The sequence below is a fragment of the Mustela lutreola genome, chromosome 1 (assembly GCF_030435805.1).
Source record: "Mustela lutreola isolate mMusLut2 chromosome 1, mMusLut2.pri, whole genome shotgun sequence".
Classification (NCBI taxonomy): Eukaryota; Metazoa; Chordata; class Mammalia; order Carnivora; family Mustelidae; genus Mustela; species Mustela lutreola.
This window is the reverse complement of record NC_081290.1, coordinates 179,030,594-179,048,638: the sequence shown is the minus strand read 5'-3', so window position 1 is coordinate 179,048,638 and position 18,045 is coordinate 179,030,594.

The following is an 18,045-nucleotide window of genomic DNA, read 5'->3' as shown; positions in this document are numbered from 1 at the left end:
AATTTTGCAGTATACACTCTTATAAAACTTTAATGGCAACATTTAGAGGAATTTAAGCACTGTCTCATAGATAGATGTGTCTCGCAGGTAGATCTAAAAAGAAAAAAGGTAACTAAGAAAAAATACATAACTAGTGTTGGTTTGATCATCAAGCTTAGGAACAACTATAAAGAAAATTCAAACTGGAGAATATACCTGAAATGCTATTCTGTGATATTTCGTGCAGAAAAAGATGAGCTGGAATCAATTCTGTTTAGAATATGATGCTATATATAAACACACTTAAATGCTTTCAAATCTTTTAAAAAATTATTTTGAGAAGGAGAGAGTTTGGGAGAGAGTGAGTGAGAGGGAGAAGAGGGAGAGAAACAGACTCCCATTTGAGTGTGGAGCCTGTCACAGGGCTCAATCTCAAGACCCTGAGATGGTGACCTGAGCCAAAACCGAGTCAGGAGCTTAACCAACTGAACCACCCAGGTGTCCCTATTTTCAAATCTCTCAAGGCTCACATGAAAGTAAAAATCTGGGGAAGATGGTCCTCACAAGGACATGTTATTTTTAGGTTGCTATTATCCAGCTATAGCCCACCTAACTTGAGGCAACTCTGATCCATTAAAAAAAAATTTTTCCTGAAATATATCTAAAAACCTTAATGAGCACCTACAGGTTTGCACTGGCAATGATAAGGGCTCAGATCTTTGCTCTTGCACTTGATTTTAAAATCCCAGTATCTAAAAGTAATGAAGCCGGTGGAATTCATGGTCTAGGATAAAAGTCAAACTTCAGCTCTGGAAGAATTCTATATTTAGTTTTTTTTGAAGTAAAGATTCGAAGACTGTAGATCCCATGTGCTATCTTCTAGTCTCCTTCCGGAATCTATTTCAACAAATCATTTAACATAAGTTATTATGTAATCTAGAACAGTAACCTTTTGTGGATTTGGACTAACGGGGCTGTCAATTAAATTCTGCTATGTAACTGATGGTCTAGCCATCAGTAGGGAGCTGGCTCTTTTGACTACAAACATAAAGCAAATCCATTGACAAATAGGACAGGTCACCTTTAAACAAACCTATCTTAAAATGTTTTCAAAGGTTGGGTTCTTTGTTTCTGTAAGTAAGAGTATCTGATGTTTACTTTAGAAGCAGAGTTATGGAAAGAATAGGAAAGACCATCCCTGGATGATTCAAATTTGGTCCATGAAATATGAGGTTAACTGGCAAATTGGCTTTGAGTAAGTCCCTTTGCTTGCTTACATTCTTCACGTTTCAGTGATGTGTCTGTAAGAAAATATGAAATTCCATCTGGCTCCAAATTATATTATTATTTAAGATATTAAGAATCCTAACTATTTCATCTATCCATCTCTGAAGGATATTTGCTTATCCATTCTTTAACAAACATGTTTACAGTTACTACATATCTAACAAATATTTGTTGAACCTAATATGCACTAGGCACATAGTTACTACATATTTACCAATACATGATCCAAAGTAAAAAATCTCTGCTGCCCTGACACTGACATTCTTACTTGGGGGTCAGGGGGAATAAAAGTCAGAGGGTATGAAGCAGAGAAATTCAAAACAAGGAAGCAAAAACAATAGTTGAATTGAATAAGGTGTGACAATTCAAACAGCAGCCCTCACTAAAAAGGTGACATTTAACCAAATAAATGAAGGCGATAAGGAAGAGAGATACGTGGGTACTTGAAGGCAGAAGACACTAAGGAAAAGTCAACTGGAAGTGAAAACAACCTCAGACAAGAGCCAGTGTGTTCGTGTTCCAGGAAAAGCGGGGAGCCCTTGTGAGTGGGATGAGAGAAGACATGAGTAGGACATGAGGTTGGAGAGAAAAGGTGGAGATGAGCCAGTAAAGCCTTGCGGGTCATTGTGCAGATGGCGTCTTTTGCTCGGAGACGGAAAACCACTGGGGTACTTCGGGCAGAAGATGTAAAATGATCTGCCTCTCCCTGTCTGCTGTGTTGAGATAGAGGGAAGATCAATTAGAGGAAGATTTCTAATAGTCCAAGGAGGAATAATGCTGGGACCAAAACTGTAGCAGTGTCAGAGCTAAGTGGTCAGATTCTGGATAGATTATCAAAACACTGGCAACAGGATTTGCTATTGGATCGGAAGTGGACATAGAAGAGAAATCCTTTTTTTGGATGATGTCAAAATGTTTGGCTTCAGGAACTGGAAGGGTACTCACGCTCGGACCGGAATGAGGCTCTGCCGGCCCTGCCGCTCGGACACAGGGCAAGTCAATAGGTCTCTCCATTGTTTACTATAAGCTGGCGTAAGAATACTTACCTTATATGAAGTTTTTTGTGATTATTAGTGCTAATAAAAAGCTCTTCAAATATTACCCAACACAAAGGCCCAATGTAAATGTTTGCTACTGCTGTCATCATTATGTTGAGAAGACCCATGGGGACCAGATCTGGGGAAGGAAGCTCAAGATTTAGATCTGGGACGTGTTAAATTTGAGATGAGATATTTATCAGCAATCCAAGGAGAGACGTTGAGGAGTCGGACTTACTATACCTTCACGTATGGATGAATCAAGAGATTCAGTCTCCATGTTATTAATGCACAGGGGGTGTTTAAAGCCCAATAGTAGATGAGATCACCAAGAAAGGGCAGGGATCTGAAGAGACAGCCCTAGAACATTCAACACAATGGGGAAGGAGCCGTAAGAAGGTCCTAGAAGCCAAACCAATTCTTTCAAGGACGAGGGAGCAAAGAACTCAATCAAATGCTTCTGGTTCGTTAAGTACAAAAAAGACTGAGAATTTATTGCTGGATTCGGCCACGTGGAGGTCATCTAGAGCTTTCTGGTAGAGTGATAAGGGTGAAGGCCTCAGAGGGGTCCCTGGGGAGAAAAAGAAAAACTGGAGACAAAGAATAAAACCAAGTTTTCCCAAAGGTTTTGCTGTGAAAGGCAATGAAGAACTATGTCAGCAACTGAAACAAAGTGAAATCAACAAACATTCTGTTAATGTGCAGGAAATAGCACATTGGTGTGCTGACAGGAATGACCCAACAGCGAGGTCAGAGGAAAAGTAATTATTGCCAGCCCAGCCCTGCAAGTGGGGAGCAGGGAAAGCTGATCCAAGAAAAGCTACAGTGTGATTTGGGACCCTCCACACTGGGAGTTCCCATGCCCCCCTGGAACTGCAAATTTGAGTGAGGATTTCCCACCACCGCAAGAACTCTTCATTACTTCTGCCTTCCAAGTAATAGGAAAAATACCATAATTATCATTCATCTAGTGTATTATTCTCTGGGTTAGAACAAAAAGCCAACAGAGAATGGAGGTCTTGGCCTCCAGGACGTCTCACTCCAAAGTGTCCAAGCCCCTACCTCCCTTTTATAGGAATACTGCCCTTTCTTTGGCAGTAATCAGTAACAGTCCTGCCAAGTGCCAGGGCCTTTACAAGATTAACTAATTCAACCCACAGCATACTAATGAGAGGACTATTATAATTCTACTTTGGAGAAGAGGGAACTGAGATTCTTTGTGGGTAAGTTAAGTACTCAGGAGATTTGAACTGAGATCTCATAGACCACTGAGCCTGAGCCTTTCCTACACAAACCTCCTGCTTTACCATCCATCCCATTCTGTTCCACAGCAGTCTTGCTGAAGGCCACACAGCAGGGATATAGAAGGGGAACTGAATCAGACACTCGCTCACTCCCCACCACTCCATCCCTAAAGTAAATGATGTGCACACAGAGTTCCTTGAATGAAAAGGGTGATCACTAATATAGATTGATGTGTTTATGTAAAACTGGGACCCAATTTTACTGTGTAATTAGTCAGCGAACACTGATAAATGTGAATTTCACGGCACCTTCGAAAAGCTATTTGCATGCCTTCCTGGTATCACAGAAACTTCAGAGCCCAGTTGTAATGTGAAAGCCATCACTGCACCTTGCAGCTGTACAACATTTTGAAAGGAAAATTCACAAAAAGTGCAGATCTGGAGCTGGTGTCAAGTTTGACATCCGCCTGGATGTATGAGAATCCAACAAGAAAGTCACATACTCAGAGAACATAGGAAACAGGGGCCTGGATTCTTTCTGACAGTAGCACTAGATCTCTCACTAGATCCCAGAGCTCTCCTTAAGAGGAACACACAGCTGCATCCATCAATTAACACCTATCAGATCCCCTACTATATGCCACGTGCTATTCTAGATGGGACACATTCATGTTCTGCCCTTTGTGTAAATTCAGTCAATAGAACCTATCAGGTTTCAGTTTCTCCTTCTACAACATGAAGACCATAGGACTGGACTGAAGGGGCGTGAAAGAATCCCAGGGTGGGCCGTCTGAGACTCCTTTGTAATTCTCACATCAGTGAACAGAGGGGAACCACACAGAAGTTCCTCCTTATTTACCACTTGCCATAGACCACTGAGCCCTAGACACAGAAAGGGACTCAGTAAATTATTTCCTCTCTCATCTACCATTTCCATGTGATGCTGGAATGATCATAGTACCCACTTCTAAGCATTGGTGAGGCTTAAAACACATGAATCATGTAAACCACCCAGTTTAAAGTCTAGCATCTTCAATTAATTGCTTTCTTAAAGTGCTTTGAACTCTTCAAATTAAGGCTATGTTAAATATCTATTACTCTTAAATTCTCTCTTTCCAGTTTTAACAGTCCGCCATGTTCGAATGGAGCAAAGGGAAGCAGATTTCTCATTCACACCTAACCTCTTCGGAATTCCCAGATCCCATTCATTGGCTCCAGTAACAAAACAATGTGCATTAAGCCCTCACTAACATTTTTTTCTTTCTTAAATGGGTTATCAGGGAGCTCAATACATTTGCATTGTCCATTGTATCTCAAATGGCTTAATTCAGATTTGGCATGCAAAACAGTCCTAGAACATAATGCACAAAGAAAAAACAAAATATTATTTTAAATGCTTTCTCAGCTTTGATTGTCTCACCATAGGGCAAAGTTTGAATTTTAAGAAATAGATATGCTCAACCTATGTGTCCTTTTACTGTGAGTTTTAAGAGATACATATTCTCAATCTATGCATTCTTATACTTTATTTTGAGGGAGGTTGAGTTTTGTCAAGACAATATCCGGGCTTTAAATGGCAGATTTCAGGGTATTTACCTGTTTCATCTCCTTTAATTTTCAAGAAGGGCAAAATACTATCATTCTCTATTTTTACTACTATGTAAACTGAAATTCGAGGAAATGATACAACCTGCTCACAGCCACAAAACCAGCTTACTGGGAGATTCAAACCCTTAACATCTAACTCTCACTAGTCTTTTCACTAAAGCTAGTCAATGACTTCTGAAGACTTTTGAAGCTCTCATCACCTCATTCACTATGTCCATGGTAGGTCTTACCTAGCAGCATTACTTTTTTAAATGATTTCATTAAGTATTGCTCCTCTCTTATTAGGTAGGATGCTGGGACCTCATAATATCCACCAACAGACATCACTGCAGAAATGCATTTAAGCTTAGAATTGGGATGAGTGTTGAAGAACTCCATGATGCTGTGGAAACACATAATGAGGACATTTCATTTAGTCAGGGCAGTGAGGCCAGAAATGCTTCCAGAAGGAGCGACAATGAAGCTGAAATTGAAAAGTAAGTGGCAGCCACCCAGGCAAAAGGAAAGTATTCCCAGCAGAGGAAAGAACACAGGAGAGTGGAAGCAGCATAGAAGAGTGTGTCACAAAGAATTTCAAGGGAAAACAGAAACAAAAAACAGGGAAGCCAGAACAGAACCAAGATGGGGACAGTATAGTGGGAGACAAAACAGCCCACAATATGCATTTTCAGCACCGTCCTAGGAAGGTATATTTACCTTCTTCTCCTGCTGCTCTAACACATTGACAGAGCACTCCTCGCCTACCAGGCACAATACAGTAAGTGCCGGGGGAGCCAGGGAACAGATAATGGTCTCTGCATGAGGGGACTTCAAGTCTCTACCGGAACACAACAGACAGGTAATCAAGATTCAGTTCTGTGACAGAGAAATGCAGGTTGCTAGAGGCAGGCCTAGAAAGGACACCTAACCCAAACCAGGAGATCAGGAGCACACCAGCCAGGACCTAGAAGTGGAGGAGTGTCAGCCAGGTGAAGGGGGCGGGGGTGCATTATAAGTCAAGGGAACAGATTAGGAGAAGATCCAAAGTAGAAAGGGAGGATGATTGAACTACAGAGTGGAAGAGAAGTTTCGAGAGGAAGATGGGGATTTCTGCAGGAGTGTGGACCCCATAAGCCATGTCAGAGAATGCGTGATTTGCCCTAAGTCACGGGACCTTTTAGCAAAGAAGGAATCAGATTGCCTTAAGTGCTGGAAGTTCTCTCTGGCTGTAGAAACGAAAATGGACAGAATGGAACAGCACAGAAGGTAGGCGCTTACCTGAGCAAGTTACTGCTCTCATCTAAACAAGAAATGGTGGTTATTTCAACTATAGCAGTGATGATGGGGACTGAGAGTCACTGATGGAGGGGCGCTCTGTCTTCAAGGGAGGATCAACAGGGTGCCCTTTTCTCAGCACATTTCACGCCATCCTCAGCCCCTTCCCACAGAAATAATTTCTCTCATAGCCTCTGCCGAAGAGACCATCCTATTCTGCTCTCTGTGATCCCACCACCAGCAGGCCCAGGTGACTGGAGAAGAGGTATCTTGGGAGATGGAAGTGGAGTATGTGGCCCACGGCTGGGATAAAGTCTGCCTTTAAGAAATTCATGTTGCAGAGGCACCTGGATGGCTCAGAGGGTTAAAGCCTCAGGTCATGACTCCAAGTTCCTGGGATTGAGCCCCGCATCAGGCTGTCTGCTCAGCAGGGAGACTGCTTCCCCTTCTCTCTCTCTGCCTGCCTCTCTGACTACTTGTGTCTGTCAAATAAATAAATAAAACCTTAAAAAAAAAAAAAAGAAGGAAATTCATGTTGATGTTCATGGGAATAAAAGCTAAGAAATACAAAGACTATATGGTAAGTAGCAAAGTAAAATGTAAGATGGTAAGGAAGCCAAGACACACGGGATGTGACATTAAGTTGGGAGTCTTGGAATAAAAAGCCATATATCCCTTAAGCCCCCTGGGACCCAGAACGACCCTCAGACTCCTGTTCTTCTCAGTCTGTGTGGCTCTTTCTCAACTCCCATGCCTGTATATTCAAATACAGTAATAACCCGAGTTAGTCTCAATCCTTAGAACTCAATCTGAACCAGTACCATCTACCATCAATCTTTGAAGATGTACCATATACCAAACATCCTCAAGAGTACTGAGAATCATGTTTTTATTTCAAAAATCATTCCCAGAGTGCGAGCACTGTTTAACTGGTAGTTATCTTCAAGCACACACAGTAAGATGAAATGTAATGGCAGTGACAGGCTATGCTGTATTTTCAATGATAAATACAGAAGGTTAAAGGCATGTAGACCAAATTTACTTTAAAATAATGTTTTTGTTTGTTTTTACACACTGAAAATACTACAGAAGAACCCTTCTCTGGATGAAAAAGACAGCAAGTCATTTTAGAGAAGAAAATTTTTCAAATTGAAGTTCAATGTACACATCCCCAAGGCTCCCTGTACCACGATGGTTGCATGAACAGCAACCGAGAACCAGGTCATCAGCTCTGCTGGACCCAGAGGCCCAGGAAGCCATTTCGCAAACGTGGGCAGGCTGCAGATCTTATTGTGTATTGTGGGAGGGACAGTCATGAAAAACCTCAAGATCAGCATTTAGGTTCAGAATACTTCCACTGAAGTCTCTACTCCACCCAGTGTAAATTTCCATGTTAGAATCTATGAAGGGGAAATACCAATCCTCAGAATATCTGTATTAAGTATTTCTAACAGTTACCATGCAGAAAAGCATCATGTGAGTTGGACATCCCTACATGTTCTTCATATTTGTGATAAGAAGAGTTTTCTTACAGAATAAGGAGAACTAGTAGCAAAGTTCATTTAGGAGTTAAGAATGCCGACTTGGGAATCCTGGAGACCTAACTTTGAGACGGCCATTTTTAAATCACTCACCATTTAATATTGAACAAGTTACTACCAAGCTTCAGTCCTAGTAGCTCTAAAAGGGGGTAAAAGAGCACTTCAGCCCCTAAGCTGATGTGATTTTCAATTACATCACACAAGATCATGAGTATAAAGCATTGGGCTCCAGGATTCACACTTCTTATATGCCCCCAACGTAATAGTAGTGGACACTGCTGTAAGTGGTATTTCCAATAGTACTTAGAAAAAGAGCATCATCCCAGATCCAGAAATATCTGGAATTACCTATTCCTAAGAAGTAAATGAGCATGGGAAACCCTGACTATGAAATCAGTTTTAACATCAACTAGCAAGTGGTTTCATTCAGGTAACTCATCAGGTAGCTCAGCTTTCCACTAACTTATCATGCTAATAGCAAAAGGAAATTAAATGAAGCCAGCTTCTCTAGCCACAAACACGGAACTGTCCTTTAAGGACAATGGAGGACTTGCAGACAACAATGACAAAATCCATGTTAACATTGGTGTTCATTTTGTTGTTTCAAGTCTTCAAGTTTAGCCTACAGAGAAGGCCGGTATCTGGCAGGAAGAAAACAGGTTGTCATAAATGACCACTTCTGTCCTCTGGAGTTGTCATTTTGACTCCTAGTTAAAGTATCTTTTCCTTTATCTAGTCATTTAACCAGTATTTACTGACCTAGGATTAAACATGAGGTATTTAACAGTAAGCAAGGTACATCTGGTCCCTATCTTTTATAGCTCACAGCCCACTGAATGCACAGTTGAGATAACCAGCAATTATAATCTCGCATAACAGTCATGATCGGAAAAATAGGCTTTGCAAATTCCTAGAAAAGAAGTCCTCCCAGATTGACAAGGAAGCGTTTCCATGATATCAGGACACTGAACTGGGCTCTTCTCCCCTATTAAATTTTAATTCCTGATTAAAGAATCTGGCTTACTCGCCTCTGCATCCTCCATACCTATTACTTTACACAGGTGCTTGCCTGGCTTGTGTCCAGAGGACTGGGTCACTCGACATCTAGTCCAACCTCCTTGTATTATCCTTCAAGGCTGGAAAGCTTAAACAACATTCCCCAGATTCACTTGTCTGCCTGGATATGGAGGTGTGTTTTTTTGTTTTGTTTTGTTTTGTTTTGTTGCTTGTTACTGGCACAGCCTGAGAGTTGTTTTAGAAATGAGTTAAAGGGAGGCAGCTGCAGGCCCTCAACCATCCCTTAGTTCCGTGAATTTTAGTGGGCGCATGGGGCTGGCGCCACCAACTCCAGCAGTGACTTGCTGGATTATGGCCAAGGAGGATGAACCTAGGGCCAACTGTTTGCAAAGCAGCTTCCTAATCTCCCAGTGTGGGAGCTGTGACAGGACTTCAATTCTGGTGAGACAGCTCCGCAACCTCATTCACATTCTGGAAGTTCTTCCCAGAGGCTCAGCGAAAGGGCTGCTCCTCCAGTATTCCGAGCAACGCTACCCCTAACTAATGCCCTATATGAAGTCCCTTCCTGCTCAAACTGGCTGGGACAGTTTCTGTTATCTCTAACCAAACCTTACTGCCATTTTCGAACAAAATGGAATTTGTCAGAAAGAGAGACCAAGGGCGCCTGGGTGGCTCAGTGGGTTAAGCCTCTGCCTTCGGCTCAGGTTATGATCCCAGGGTCCTGGGATCTAGCCCCGCATCGGGCTCTGCTCAGCAGGGAGCCTGCTTCCTCCTCTCTCTCTCTGCCTGCCTCTCTGCCTACTTGTGATCTGTCAAATAAATAAATAAATCTTTAAAAAAAAAAAAAAAAAGAGAGAGAGAGAGAGACCAGACTCCACAGTCAGTCAATCAAGCACTAGAAAGTAAGAGGAAGACAGACACTGTGTGTACCGATATTAAGAATGAGCACACTGTGGCCAGACTGGACGGCTTAAATCAGGCTGCTTCCGATGGTGGGGGAAACGCAGCATTTGTCAGTCATCCAGAGACAATTAAGGCCCATCATGACATCTGTATCTTTGGGGTAAATACCCAGGAGTGCAATTGCAGGGTCATAGGGAAGTTCTATTTTTATTTTCTTGAGGAATCTCCACACTGTTCTCCAAAGAGGCTGCACCAACTTGCATTCCCACCAACAGTGTAAGAGGGTTCCCCTTTCTCCACATCCTCTCCAAAACATGTTGTTTCCTGTTTTGTTAATTTTGACCATTCTAACTGGTGTAAGGTGATAGCTCAATGTGGTCGCCAAACTATGGAAAGAACCAAGATGCCCTTCAACGGACGAATGGATAAGGAAGATGTGGTCCATATACACTATGGAGTATTATGTCTCCATCAGAAAGGATGAATACCCAACTTTTGTGGCAACATGGACGGGACTGGAAGAGATTATGCTGAGTGAAATAAGTCAAGCAGAGAGAGTCAATTATCATATGGTTTCACTTATTTGTGGAGCATAAATATCATGGAGGACAAGGGGAGATAGAGAGGAGAAGGGAGTTGGGGGAAATTGGAAGGGGAGGTGAATCATGAGAGACTATGGACTCTGAAAAACAGTCTGAGGGGGTTGAAGTAGCGGGGGGGGTGGGAGGTTGGAGTACCAGGTGGTGGGTAATAGAGAGGGCACGGATTGCATGGAGCACTGGGTGTGGTGAAAAAATAATGAATACTGTTTTTCTGAAAATAAATTAATTTAAAAAAAAAAAAAAGAATGTGTTGTGGTCACCACAAGATCTCGAAAGAAGGAAGTCAAGGAGAAGGCACAGGTCAATGTGTCTTTGACACAGGACAGAAGATGGGAATCTGACTAGCAGACAAGACCAGCTTCCTTTAAAAAGCACGACTGTAGAGTACTAAACAAGGACACTCATCAAGTAGGTGTTCTACCTAACTCCTCAGGCTCTGCTCACAGAATCTTTGAGTTTTAGAAGACCTGGCCGGGCACCGACCATGTGGGGATTACTTTGCACACACACATTCATGCTCTTCTCTGACTCTCCTCCTAAATCCATTTTATAGACAAAAGGCTACATGAAGGCTACAGCTCATGAAGGTAATGACAGACCCTGTGTCTTGTAGCCAGTGGTTTGCAAAGCCAGGATTCTCCGGCTCTGTAACTCTGTGTACAAATTCCTGAAAGACAAGTCTCATTCCGCCGCCTGCTACGAAGAAGTTCCTTCAGGGTGAGAACGCACTGGCCAACTGCCATTATTATTCAGGTCCTCCGGCCAGTCACAGTTTCTGGAAAATAATTCTATCAGGTTATAAAACGCCTTGTGAATGGAGATAACCAGGTTTTTCAGGCCCCATCTACTCCCTCAAATGTAACTCATCAGTCAGGTAAACTGAAGGAACGGACCACCTCAAGCCCAGCTCCGAAAGCGGCCATCCCTGGGGTCCCAGCCCGGCGGCCTCTCTCTATACCCCGTCTATCTGAAGGCTGCAGCCCCCTTGCTCATTCTCCTCCCTCCATCCTCAGAAGGCTGCTGTGGTGAATGCAGAAGGCTCTTGGGGTTCACTGTGACACGGATTTCTAAGCTATTTTGGTTAGAGGATTGTCCCATGTTGTCCTCGCATGAAAGATTTTTCCAAACGTTGCATAATTTCACAGCTCAGTCTTATCCTGACTAGCCCCTAAAGTGCAAGTTGAAGCAAGACAGGAAACTTAGCAGCAGCTGTTGTGATAGAATTCTGGGGTCAACAAGAAGGCATCTCTGGCTCTCATAACAGTAGGTCTCCATCCCTTAATGAGGTCTCAACATTCACAGATTTGTTCCTTTAAGCTGTGGCTTCCTGCATTTTCCGCATGTCAAATACCCCTAGGAATCCAGTGTATCAAGCTTTGTCAGTCATTGACACCCTGCTGGGCCTGCACTTATCCTGTCCTCCACCTGCTGTAAGTTTTTAAAAAGTCAGCCGGGAGGATGGGGGGGTGGGGGGGTAAGGGGGTGGGGGGGTGGGAGGGTGGTGTCCTCTGCCTTTCTGGAACCCAGCTTTGGGAATGGGAAGGTCAAATGCCAGGTTTACAGTCACTCCCTCCAGGGAGTCCCCCATCCCCCACCCTCAGTCCCTAGGCCATCTGAATAATCTTTTTGTTTTTCAGTTATGACTTCACATGGAGCTTGTATTCCCTGCTCAGTACTAGACAACAATGTAGAAATTCAACTTTGTGAAATCCAAATGCCAGTTCTACCTCTTACTAGCTTTGTCAACTGATATTCCTACTTTTCTTAGCTCTCTACCATCTTGCACCTACCATCACCCTCTGCGTTGTCGCTCAGCTATAAGCTCCCTAAGGGAAGGGACCGTACTCACCACTGTGTCCCAAGCCCCAGCAACTGGGACTGCCAGTGTCTGTACTCAATGAGCATTTGTTGGGGGTAAAAAAAAAAAAAAAAAAAAAAAAGTTCTTAAAGCAACAATGACCTTCCAGTTCTTTTCCAGTTACCCTCATTCCCATTCTTGGAACCCTCTCTCCCTTGATACTGCTGTTCCCAGGCCTTTCTGGTGAGGTGGAGTGGCAGTACACGGATCAGGAGTTGAGACTCCGGAATCAAATTGTGCTCCAACTCGACGTCTTTTTTTTTTTTTATTTTTTATAAACATATATTTTTATCCCCAGGGGTACAGGTCTGTGAATCGCCAGGTTTACACACTTCACAGCACTCACCATAGCACGTACCCTCCCCAGTGTCCATAACCCCACCCCCCTTCTCCCAAGCCCCCTCCCCCCAGCAACCCTCAGTTTGTTTTGTGAGATTAAGAATCACTTATGGTTTGTCTCCCTCCCGATCCCATCTTGTTTCATTGATTCTTCTCCTACCCACTTAAGCCCCCATGTTGCATCACCACTTCCTCATATCAGGGAGATCATATGATAGTTGTCTTTCTCTGCTTGACTTATTTCGCTAAGCATAATACCCTCTAGTTCCATCCATGTTGCTGCAAATGGCAAGATTTCATTTCTTTTGTTGGCTGCATAGTATTCCATTGTGTATATATACCACGTCTTCTTGGTCCATTCATCTGTTGATGGACATCTAGGTTCTTTCCATAGTTTGGCTATTGTGGACATTGCTGCTATAAACATTCGGGTGCACGTGCCCCTTCAGATCACTACGTTTGTATCTTTAGGGTAAATACCCAGTAGTGCAATTGCTGGGTCATAGGGCAGTTCTATTTTCAACATTTTGAGGAACCTCCATGCTGTTTTCCAGAGCGGTTGCACCAGCTTGCATTCCCACCAACAGTGTAGGAGTGTTCCCCTTTCTCCACATCCTCGCCAGCATCTGTCATTTCCTGATTTGTTGATTTTAGCCATTCTGACTGGTGTGAGGTGATATCTCATTGTGGTTTTGATTTGTATTTCCCTGATTCCGAGTGATATGGAGCACTTTTCCAGACACAAGCTGAACTCCCTGGTCGGATTTCTTCGTGAAAAGCATCTGGCTCTGATGATACGTCCTCACCAGAGTAGGAAGACCGTGTGAAATAATCACGGTCAGGGCACCTGGTGACTTAGCCGGTTAAGCACCTGACTCCCAGGTTCAGCTCAGATCGTGGTCTCGGGGTCACAGATGGAGACCCGGCTCGGCTCCATGCTCAGCGCACAGTGTGCCCGAAATTACTCCCTCCCTTCCTCCACGTGCGCTCTGAAACACACGCGTTCTTAAAATCAGATAATGCTGCACAGCATCATATACTTGATACACAATAATTACATGTTAACGCTGTTTGGTTTCTACTTCTGTTCCTCCTTGTCTACTAGTCACTTAAATATTTACTGAGAAAACTCACTGCTCCTCAGAGTTCCCTGTCTTGTTCTTAATTCTACTCTCTGTAAATTCCCATCTACTTTGTAGCCCCCTTCAACCATTCTAGCTGATTTGATGCTGGATCCTACAGCCCTGGTCCACAGCTCATTTCTGAATCCTAAACCCCTAACAGCAGGCGCGGCTGCTTCCACTGCCAGGCTTCCTCTCCTGTCCTCCCTCGTAGTTCTGCACAGCAAGGGCAGTGAACTCTGTCAATGAAACAGAGCACAGGTGTACTCAAGGCACCCAGAGGACTGGCCCATCAGACACTTTCCATGGGTGCTTCCATTCCTTCTCTCCTCCCACGGCTGGCCGAGGCAGATCCTCTAGGAACGAATATGGTAACGAGAAGCCAGGAAGGCAGCCCAGCAGCCAGGCATACCTGCACTGGTCTCTGCATAAGCAAGTAAGCAACTTTTCATGGGTTGAGAGATCAAGTTTTGGGAAGGTTTTTTATTAGAGCACCTAGCGTTCCTTATCCCGAAGAACATACGCTTTACCTACTTGCCTGGTACACGTGGTCATTAAGCTGCTCCCCCTCCAGTTTGCACGTGGCACGGGTCAAAGGCCAGGCAGACCTGCTGAAAGGCTGACAACATCTCCCTGGACAAATGATCCCAGTGGGAGGGGCTTCCCAGGCCACCCACTCCCCTCCTGGAACAGCACAGCATGGCTGGGTCCACCTCAGTGCTGGGTCCGCCTTCACAGCTAAGAACAACTGCCAGCCTCCCAAGAGTGACTAAGTTTCTCACAAGCAATGTCCCATTAGACCAGATTGCAAGGCAAATTAACGATTTATAAAGTGCAGGAAGAACTGCCAAGTCAATGGCTATTTGATACTCCCTCCCCAGCACTCTCTGTTAGGAATACTACACGTAGGGGCACCTGGGTGGCTCAGTGGGTTAAAGCCTCTGCCTTCGGCTCAGGTCATGATCCCAGGGTCCTGGGATTGAGCCCCACATTGGGTTCTCTGCTCAGCAGGGAGCCTGCTTCCTCCTCTCTCTCTGCCTGCCTCTCTGCCTACTTGTCATCTCTGTCTGTCAAATAAATAAATAAAATATTTTTTAAAAAAAAGGAATACTACACATAACTCAGAAACACCCCAAGATACATCCTGAATTAAAGCAACAGGAATTTCTTTAGGGATTTGGGAAGGTGGCTAAGCTGACCTCTGATAGTCTGAATTACATCATCTAGTAACGTTAATATAGATTTTCCCTCCCTCCTTCTCCCCTGTATCCCACCAATACTTTATTCTTTGTTGAAGCTCTTACCTTCTGTCCTTTTCCCAATGTTAACAATATCCTAAACCAGACCCTCCCCATCCAAACCTCCAACCTAACAACTTCACGTCCCTACCTACACTTTTACTCCATTTTAAATCAATGCTCTACCAATCTAATACTCACCACTGTTAAAATGCATGTCAAACAGTCTCTCTAGTCTAAAAATCCATCAATATTTTTCATTAGTATAAAATTAAAAGACCATATGTGACTTAAGCTCTCTCTTGAACTGCCTCCTGCCTACCTCTCCAACCTCATTTACTGCCAATTCCCCCATGCTGCAGCCATGCTAAAATCTTGGCAATTCTCCCTGAATGGGACAGGCTCTTTCCTATTGTACAAGCAGTGTCCTTTCCATATAACAACGTTCTCCTCCTTTCTTCCTTCCGGACTCCTCCCCACACTGGCTTCGGTACCTCTTCAACATGCTTCCTGGAATCCTGAAGGACCATCTGCTATTCACCGGTCACAGATCCTCTGTTTATCGACAATCTCTTAGATCTAGCAGAGCTCCTAGCATACTCTAGTCTCTTGTTTACTGATTTATCTTCTGGTAAATAGTGGGCTACTGAGCAAAAGGACTTTTCTATATTCCTATCATGTCACTAACTTAGTATACTAAGTAGCACACAGCTGCCTGGCAAATATTTACAGAATGAATCAATTAATAGTGAATTAAATGGGCCAATCACTTTTGATCAGTAACTCTTCTGGGTACTTCCAATATATTATATCATTATTTAATTTCTACAGCAAAGGTTTTTTTTCCCCCAAAATAGTTTATATTTTCCCCATTTTGTTTTTGAAGAAATCATTTTGAGAGTTAATTTTCCCCAAGGTCCATATCTAGCAAACTGAAAGCCAAGATGTGAACACAGATCTGACTCTAGAAGTACCTTATCTGCTGGACCATTCTTTGTGCAACTGACTGTAGGTTCAAAGGGAGTTCAGAGGAGGGTTAGCTGGCCTGGAACCAGACAAAGCTTCGTGTAAAAATTGAGTTCTTAATTAGAATTGGAAAATGGGACAGGTTTAGATACATTCATAGTTGAAGACTAAATCTTTCCAAGGAAGAAGGTCTACCCCAAGAAAACCGTCCCCAAATCAATCCATGCATTTGTGAGAGCACGATGTCTTCTTACTTTTTATTGAAGGGACTTAATCCCAGCCCTCCCTCTATGAAATTAATCTCTGATTTTAAATAGAATGTTTGCAATCCTGAACTTAGAAAAACGATGTAATTGCGGTTGCAGAGAAAATGATAGTATTTTTTATTGCAAAGAAGTAACTTCAAAACTATTCACTTCTAGAGAAAGAGCAGAAAAATTCAATGCTCACAACAAATCAGTTATTACATCAGCTTTCAGTGACTTTCCAGTTCCAGCCAAGGGAAGATTTTTACCAACATATCATCATATTCATCCATTGTGAGAATTTAAAGCACTGAATTACCCTAGGAAGCTTGGAGATAGAAATAATAAAATGTTTTACAATGTCAGAAACTTGGAATGGATTTCAATTTCATTCTTTTTTTTTTTTTTTTTTAAAGATTTTTATTTATTTATTTGACAGAGAGAAATCACAAGTAGGCAGAGAGGCAGGCAGAGAGAGAGAGAGGAGGAAGCAGGCTCCCTGCTGAGCAGAGAGCCCGATGCGGGACTCGATCCCAGGACCCCGAGATCATGACCTGAGCCGAAGGCAGCGGCTTAACCACTGAGCCACCCAGGCGCCCTCAATTTCATTCTTAAGCAGTCTGGGGCTCTTACCGGTTTCTTAGCTTATTTCTCCTCTATGTACATAGCACTGAACACAGGCCTGAAATAGCTCACTTTTTCCAGCTGCTCATTCCTAAATGCAAAGAGAACGCTGAAAAACAGAGCCACCCCTACCCCTGATTGAGGAGCAGATCCACCATGGAAGAGTTGAAGGGACACAAGTAGGGGGAGGCCAATCTCTGTGAACATCTAACTGAGAACGTCTGCTTACTGGGATGGCCCTTCTCACAGGCAGCACACCCTAGTCTTAGTTAATAAACACAGCGGACGGAATAACTTACCCAACAGCCCCCAGAGAACATGACTAAGTCAAGGCTAACACTTATTTTGTACTTTGTGCTCGAACTTCGGGGACACTTACCCACCCATCACTCCCTCCTTCCATTTCGATGTTAACTAAGAGCAGATATACTCAAGGAATCAAACAGGTGGGCCAAGGTGCATTTACAGGTATTGGCTGCTAACAAGGCTGAACTGAGCGCACGTGGGGCCTCCCTGTCCCCTCCATAAAGCTGGCCTTTCAACGCACAGGACATAGAAGTCTCCACCGAATGGCTGGAGGTGGGCAGAGGAGAAAAGAGCTGACCGGTTAGAAAGGAGACCTGCTTCATCTGCCACCTCAAGGAGTAAGAATAACACACACCGTTTTGAGAAAAGGCAGGTCTGACGAAGCGAGAACAATGGCTCAGCTTGCCCACATCACGAGAGAAGGGCCTGCCTCCCACCTTGCGTGACCTATCGGGTGCCAGTCATTCCTCGAAAGGGGAGAACAAGTGGAAAAGTGAAGGTAGTGTTGCACCTCGGAGGAGTGCAAGTTCATGAAAAAGAGAAGCAAGAGTCACGACCACCCATAAGCCTTCTCCGGGTGTTCGCTCACACTCAATTTCCACGGCGTGCTTTAAGTCTGGTGTATTCCAAGTTCTGTGGAGTACTGCAAGTGTGCATTGTAAGACTATTTTAGGTCTTAAAATCGTGATCCGAAGTTGATCAAAGCAACACAGAAGCCCCATAGCATGGGAAGAGCAAACTCCAAGAACACTTTTTTACTGTAGCACGTGCACTCACTGATTCTGCACATATAAATTATATAATATGTATTTCACTATTATATATTGAACTTTCATTATCATAACATACATTCATATTCTATATTAGATGTTATAT